This window comes from Cupressus sempervirens, chromosome 4, assembly GCF_028749045.1.
Source record: "Cupressus sempervirens isolate cs-2001-9-10 chromosome 4, ASM2874904v1, whole genome shotgun sequence".
NCBI classification, from domain to species: Eukaryota; Viridiplantae; Streptophyta; class Pinopsida; order Cupressales; family Cupressaceae; genus Cupressus; species Cupressus sempervirens.
In genome coordinates, this window is record NC_143121.1 from 420,516,759 (window position 1) to 420,525,622 (window position 8,864).

Below are 8,864 nucleotides of genomic sequence, written 5' to 3' on the forward strand. Positions count from 1 at the left end.
TAATCACCCTGTTAAGAGTGGCCTTGCTAGAGGTCTTTAGAACAATTCAACTAAACTGTCACCTTGTTAGAGGATTTACAAAATGGCTGTTAAACCAACTCTATTAAGAGATTTTGAAATCACTGCTACAATGGTTAGAAAGTAACAATGAATTGACTTGAATATGATACAACTGAATTTATTGATTACAGATCTCTATTCTGGACCATTAGATCCTCCTTGATCAAATCTAGCTTTTCTGCTCCTCAATGACCTCTGATCATCCTTCAAAATTTGCTCTCACAATAATTGGTCCTCTTTCATATTCATATCACATTAAAATCACCACACACTTAGAATTCACAACTTGACCTCTTATATATACCATTTAGATTATCAAGTTGTCTCATTCACAAGTTACATTTACCAATAAACCATACATCAGTTGGCTACAAATATTACATTAAATATATAAACTTTATTTCAGAAAATAATGAAATCCTTCATTGGCTGACCCTACTCAGTAAATACTAATGAAAAAAATAATTTCCTGAGTTAACCATCTCAACTCGGTTAACACTACAAAATCTGAAAAATCCTTTGGCTACTGAGTGAACTTAGTAAGTACTAAATTTTTTTTGCTGTCCATGAGAGCTCATTAAGAACTATCTCTACCATATTTCCCTTTGATGATTGAGTAAGCTCGGTAACAACTGAATTTCCTTGCTTAACCTTGAAAGCTTGGTAATAACTTTCTGCACAAGGTAAAGCTTGAGAATTCTTGGTAGACACTGTAAACCTTCTTTGCTAACCTTCTGAGCTTAGTAGAATCTATCTTTTTCCTTGTTGACCAATAGAGATTGATAGACTCTATCTGATAGCTGATATGACATTTGTGTAACATCAAAGAAAACACACAATTGAACAATTATATCCAATAGAGAAAAGAAAAGAAAGAGTGCAGAGAAAAAATAAAGTAGAGAATCTAGTATTTAAATAGATTGCAACAACATTTTAGCATGATTTCATCGATCTTAAGGTATTTACATCTGTACTGAGTTACACAGTTTTATATTTTCTTCATGTTAAAACCTTAGAATTGCAAAAATGGCTTCTAGCTCTAGGAAAACTTAGGAGAAGGAACCATTCAAGGTCCAACTTGTGTCCAATGAGGTTAAACAACTTGATTTCTATCCAATCCCATAGGTAGCATATAAAAACAACCCAGCTGGAGCTCTATATATCATACCCTCTAAGGTTGTAATGGTTCAAGATGTAAGGAGATGTTATGATTGCTAGATTGGAGCCATAGGTGATATGGAAATGAGGGAAGCCTATGAAAAATTGTGTGAAAATGGAGTATTAAAGGATGAACACTAGATTTTTGAGAGGAAGGGTTTAACATGTGCCCTGGAATTTCCCATAGTATTCAAGATTGAATGGATTAGACTAGTTCTTAGTCGAATACATGATGGAAGCTTTTGGTTGGAAGATGACCCAATAAAAATCACAAAGAGAATTTTTCATAGAGTAACAGGGTACCCAACCCTAGATAAGCTGAAGACCATTAGGAGTGATTTTAAGCAGGCAATTGAGAAAAAAATAGTTGCTAAGTGGAATAACAGAGGGCTAACAATTGACATCATCCAAGACCCTCTTGTTGATTTTGTTATCAGATTCATTGCACACAAATTCTACCAATCCAACAGGCTCAATAGTGTACCTTGCATTGCAATGGATGTAGGCTATAAATTGGCGAAGAAAGATCATACCTATGATCTTGCAGAACTACAATTGCAACAGATCAATGAGAATCTAGTAGCTATCAGGAGAACCAAGGGAGCCCAAAAAAAATTTGGTGCTATTTTGATTTCTATATTCTTTTATGTTTAGAATGCATTTCCTTCTTTTGGTAAAGTAGCCTAGAAGACTAATAGGTCAATAATATCTCAAGTTAATGAATATATAGAGAAGATGGGAGCTAATTTTCAGACCTTAATGACTAGCTATTTGGAAGACTTCAAGAAGTCAATGAAGCAAAGGCTAAGAATTCCAGTGTCATTAGTAGAAAGACATGTAAATGATGTATGTTTACTTGTAAATATAGACTATACATACATACAAGTTGCCATACCAAGAGTGAGATGGCTAAAACCTCTTGGCTATGAGATAAATATAGATGAATCAACAACAACAATAACTACACTACTACCAAAGGAAATAGATAGGGAAGCACCACATTTTGGAACCTATGACATGGTGAGATCAAAAGTGGATATGGAGTTGAAGACTGCCTCCACTTTGAAAAAGAAGGATAAACTTGTGAAGAAATTAAAAGTCTAATTTGGGGAAGGCACTGCAAAAGCATAAGAAGAAGGTGAATATGCCAAGGATGATGAAGAAGAGCAAGGTCAAGGACCACATACTTTAACCCAAGGTATGGGGGAGGATGCAAATGAGGAGGAAGGTGCCAGGCAGGAAGCACCCAAGGCTGAGACAAAGAAAAGAAAAGCTCAAAAACAGCCAGCTGCATAGCCCAAGGGAAAGAAAAAGACTACAAAGCCAAGCCTAGCCAAGCCAACTACAAGGGATGATACCAGGGTTACAACTCAGGTAGAAAAAGAGCAGGAAAAGTAGACGGAAACAAAACAAGGAGGACCTATAGAGCAAAAGAAAAGAAGAAAGTATGTTGCACCTCTTGAATCAGACAAAGAAAGAATAGAGTTTGATGAAGAGAAATTTAGATTGGTAAGACGTTGTACCACGTCTAAATTGGAAAGTATTTGTAATAACATTAGAGACAATGTTGATTTAACTGGTCTAAAGACCATTGATTTCAATAAGTTGTCAAAGGAACAATAGAACATAGTAGATGAGTCCATCTACACTATGATGGCTAAGTTCAAGACAACCCCACTTGAACTAGATAATTCAATGCCTACGGAGCTAAGCTCATTAGTTGAGAGTAAATGGCATTACTGCCTTAAGATGGAAAAGGAAATAAGAGAGTCTACATTGGCTCATGTAATGCCAGACTTTACTAAAGATCAAATAACAAAGGCTAGTAAGAAGCATGGGAGTAAATTTGCACCCAAATATAAAGCCTTTAGAATTTTGCAAAACCAAATAGAAGATGTTGTGCAAAAGTCCACACAAATGTGGAAATTAATATATAGATTGACAACAGTCAAAGAAGGGCAAGAAGACCCATTTGAGGGGAGAAATGATGAAGAAGATGAAGAGAATGAGAAAGATGAAGAGGGAGAGAAAGAAAAAGAAGAAGAAACAGTGGAGAAGACACAGGGTGAAGAGGCAACAACTAAAGGGTATGTGCATGATCATGGTGTGCCAAAAAGTGGCGATGTGAAAAAAATAGAGTTTGAAGACGTCTAAAAGGGCTTCAAAATTCATTCTGACTTTTTTTCACCTATCCAGGTACCAAACCTGGAAAGTAAGGCCCAACCCTTATTGGATATCCGATTTCATATCGGATATCCAATATGAAATCGAATATTCGATCCCAAATCGGATATCCAATCTCAAATTGGATAATCTGAAATTACCGGCACAAAAATATTGGAGGAAAAAATGAATTTATGAGTTATATGACTAATTTGAGTTATGAAATATATAAATATATAATATATAATATGACTAATAAATGAGTTATGACTAATCTATACATTTATTATATATATATATATATATATATATAAAATTAAATTAAATTAAATTATTATTATTATTATTTAATATAATAACATAACAATTAATATATAATAATATATAATGTTGTTGTTATTATTATTATCTATAAATATAATATATATTATTATATTATATTATTATTATTAAATATAATAATGTAATATATTGTATATATATATATATGTTATTAATATATATGATTATTATTATCATTTATAAATTATAATCTATAATATATTATTATTATTATTATGAACTATGTTATTAATATATCATAATATATTATGTTATTATTATTATTATCTATAAATATAATATATATATAAAAATATATATGATTATTATAATATATTATTATTATTTTTACTATATTATTTGTATTTGTTACTATAACAACATATTATAATTGTTTATATGGGTCAAAAGGGGCCATAGGATGATCTATGACCACTTTGGACACATTCCATGACGACATATGTCTCTAGGGGTCCTAGGACCCCTAGGGACACATTAGAATCATTTATATGAGTCAAAAGGGGCCATAGGATGACCTATGACCCCTTTTGAAACATTCCATGATGACATATGTCTCTGGGGGTTCTAGGATCCCTAGGGACATATTATAATCATTTATATGGGTCGAAAGTTCGACACATTTTATTACAATATATGTCTTTAGGGGTCCTAGGACTCCTAGGGACATATTAGAATTGTTTATATGGGTTGAAAGGGGTCATCGGATGACCTATGATCCCTTTTGACACATTTCATGATGACATATGTCTATAGGGGTTCTAGGACCCTTAGGGACATATTAGAATCATTTATATGTGTCGAAAGGGCTCATAGGATGACCTATGACCCATTTTGACACATTCCATGATGACATATGTCTCTAGGGGTCCTAGGACCCCTAAGGACATTATAGTTGTTTATATGGATTGAAAGGGGTCATAGGATGACCTATGAGCCCTTTCGACACATTCCATGATCACATATTTCTCTAAGGGTCCTAGAACCACTATGGACATATTATAATTGTTTATATTGGTCAAAAGGGGCCATAGGATGACCTATAACCCATTTCAACACATTTTATTACAACATATGTCTCTAGGGGTCCTAGGACCCCTAGGGACATTATAATCGTTTATATGAGTCGCAAGGGGCCATAGGATCACCTATGACCCATTTCAACACATTCCATGACAACATATGTCGCTAGGGGTCCTAGGACCCCTAGGGACATATTATAATTATTTTTATGGGTCGAAAGGGGTTATAGGATGACCTATGACCCCTTTTGACACATTTTATTACAACATATGTCTCTAGGGTTCCTAGGACACCTAGGGACATATTAGAATCATTTACATGGGTCGAAAGGGCTCATAGGATGACCTATGACCCCTTTCAACACATTTCATTATGACATATGTCTCTAGGGGTTGTAGGACCCCTAGGGACATATTATCATCATTTATATGGGTTGAAAGGGGTCATAGGACTTTTGACACATTTTATTACACCATATGTCTATAGGGGTATTAGGACCCCTAGGGACATATTATAATTATTTATATGGGTCAAAAGGGGTCATAAGATGACCTATCCTATGACTCCTTTCGACACATTTCATGACGACATATGTCTCTAGAGGTCCTAGGACCCCTAAGGAGATATTACAATTGTTTATATGGGTCAAAGGGGGTGATAGGATGACCTATGACCCCTTTCAACACATTTCATGATGACATATGTCCTTAGGGGTCTTAGGACCACTAGGGCCATATTAGAATTGTTTATATGGGTCGAAAGGGGTCATAGGATGACCTATGGCCCCTTTTGTTAGATTCCATGATGACATGTATTCCTAGAGGTCTTAGGACCCCTACGAATATATTAGAATCATTTATATGGGTTGAAGGGAATCATAGGATGACCTATGACCCTTTTTGACACATTCCATGATGACATATGTCCCTAGGGGTCCTAGGACCCCTATGAACATATTAGAGTCATTTATATGGGTTGAAGGGGGCCATAGGATGACCTATGTCACCTTCCAACATATTCCATGATGACATATGTCCCTAGGGGTCCTAGGACCACTAGGGACATATTACAATCTTTTATATGGGTTGAAGGGGGTCATAGGATGACCTATAACCCCTTTCAATGCATTCTATGATGACATATGTCTCTAGGGGTCTTAGGACCCCTAGAGACATATTAGAATCATTCATATGTGTTGAAGGGGGTAATAGGGTGACCTATGACTCCCTTCAACCCATTACATGATGACATATGTCCCTAGGGTTCCTAAGACCCCTAGGGACATTAAAATCATTCATATGGATTGAAGGGGGTCATAAGGTGACCTATGACCCCCTTCAACACATTCCATGATGACATATGTCCTTAGGGGTCGTAGGACCCCTAAGGACATATTAAAATCATTCATATGGGTCGAAAGGGGTCATAGGGTGACCTATGACCCCCTTCGACACATTTCATGATGACATATGTCCCTAGAGGTCCTAGGACTCTTAGGGACATATTAGAATTGTTCATATGGGTCGAAGAGGGTTATAGGTTGATCTATGACCCCCTTGGACTCATTACATGATGACATATGTCCCTAGGGGTCCTAGGAACCCTAGGGACATATTAGAATCATTCATATGGGTTGAAGGGGGTCATAGGGTGACCTATGACCTCCTTAGACACATTCTATGATGACATATGTCCCTAGGGGTCCTAGGACCCCTAGGGACATATTATAATCATTCATATGGGTTGAAGGGGGTCATTAGTCACCCTATGACCCCTTTCCCTAGGGGTCCTATGACCTTTAGAGACATATTATAATCATTCATATGGGTTGAATGGGGTCATAAGGTGAATTATGACTCCTTTCAACACATTACATGATGACATGTGTCCCTAGGGGTCCTAGGACCCCTACAGACATATTAGAATCGTTCACATGGATTGAAGGGGGTCAGCACATTCCATGATGACATATGTCCCTAGGGGTCCAAGGACCCCTAGGGACATATTAGAATCATTCATATGGGTCAAAGGGTGCCATAGGGTGACCTATGACCCCCTTTGACACATTTCATGATGACATATGTCCCTAGGGGTCCTAAGACCCCTAAGAACATATTAAAATCATTCACATGGGTCAAAGAGGGTCATAGGGTGACGTATGATCCCCTTCGACACATTTCATGATGAAATATGTCTCTAGGGGTCCTAGGACCCCTAGGGACATATTAGAATCATTCATATGGGTTGACACATTCCATGATGACATGTGTCCCTAGGGGTCCTAAGGCCCCTAGGAACATATTAGAATTATTCATATGGGTCAAATGGGGTCATAGGGTGATCTATAACCCCCTTCAACACATTTCATGATGACATGTTCCCTAGGGAGATATTAGAATCGTTCTTATGGGTCGAATGGTGTCATAGGGTGACCTATGACCCCCTTTGACACATTTCATGATGACATGTGTGGACATATTAGAATCATTCATATGGGTTAAAGGAGTTCATAGGATGACCTATGACCCCCTTCAACACATTCCATGATGACATATGTCCTTAGGGGTCCTAGGACCCTTAGGGACATATTAGAACCATTTGTATGGATCGAAGGGCATCATAGGGTGACCTATGACCTCTTTCGACACATTCCATGATGAAATATGTCCTTAGAAGTCATAAAACCCCTAGGGACATTAGAATCATTCATATTGGTCAAAGGGGGTCATAGAGTGATGTATCGCCCCCTTCAAGACATTAAATGATGACATATGTTGCTAGGGGTCTTAGGACCCCCAAGGACATATTAGAATCATTCATATGGGTCGAAAGGGGACATAGGGTGACCTATGACCACCTTCAACACATTTCATGATGACATGTGTCCCTTGGGGTCCTAGGACCCCTTGGGACATATTAGAATCATTTATATGGGTCGAAAGGGGTCATAGGGTGACTTATGATCCCTTTCGACCCATTCCATGATGACATGTGTCTGTAGAGGTCCTAGGACCCCTAGGGACATTTTAGAATTGTTTATATGAGTCAAAGGGGTTCATAGGGTGACCTATGACCCCCTTCAGTCCATTCCATGATGACATGTGTTCTTAGGGGTCCTATAACTCCTATGGACATATTAGAATTGTTCATATGGGTCGAAGGGGGTCATAGGGTGACCTATGACCCCCTTTGACCCATTCCATGATGACATGTGTCCCTAAGGTCCTAGGACCCCTAGGGACATATTAGAATCATTCATATTGGTCGAAGGGGGTCATTTAGTGACCTATGACCCCCTTCAAACCATTCCATGATGACCTATGGTCCCCTTCGACACATTTCATGATGACATGTGTCCCTGGGGGTCCTAGGACCCCTAGGGACATATTAGAGTCGTTCATGTGGGTCGAGGGGGTCATAGGATGACCTATGACCCCTTTCGACACATTCCATGATGACATGTGTCCCTAGGGGTCCTAGGACCCCTAGGGACATATTAGAGTCATTCATATGGGTTGAAGGGGGTCATACGATGACCTATGACCCCTTTCGACACATTCGATGACAATGTATGTCCCTAGGACCCCTAGGGACCCATTGGGAATGCGTTGAAAGGGGTTACTAGGTGCCCTAGGGACATATGTTGTCATGAAATGCATGAAAATGATGCATTTTATGACCATATTATATTTAATAATTATATAATATTATATATTTTAATATAGTAATAATATATTAATAGATTATATAACACGAATAATCATATATGTTACTAGATTATAGATTTAATAATAATAATAATCATATATATTATTATATATAATAATTTAGTCATATAATACTACTATATATATTTAATAATAATAATATATATCATATATATCACTATGTTATATTTAGTTATAATATTAATAATCATACATATTACTATAATGTAATAATAATTATATTAATATATAATAATAATAATATTAATGTCCACACTTTCCCAAAATAAATTTCCTTCTAAAACAGTCTAAAGTTTCCCTCTTAAATTTCTCTCCCTCCAAATTTAAAATTGAAAAAAATCCCCTCTCAAATTTTCCTCCAAATTGGTGTGTAAAATTGCCAGGCCTAATCAG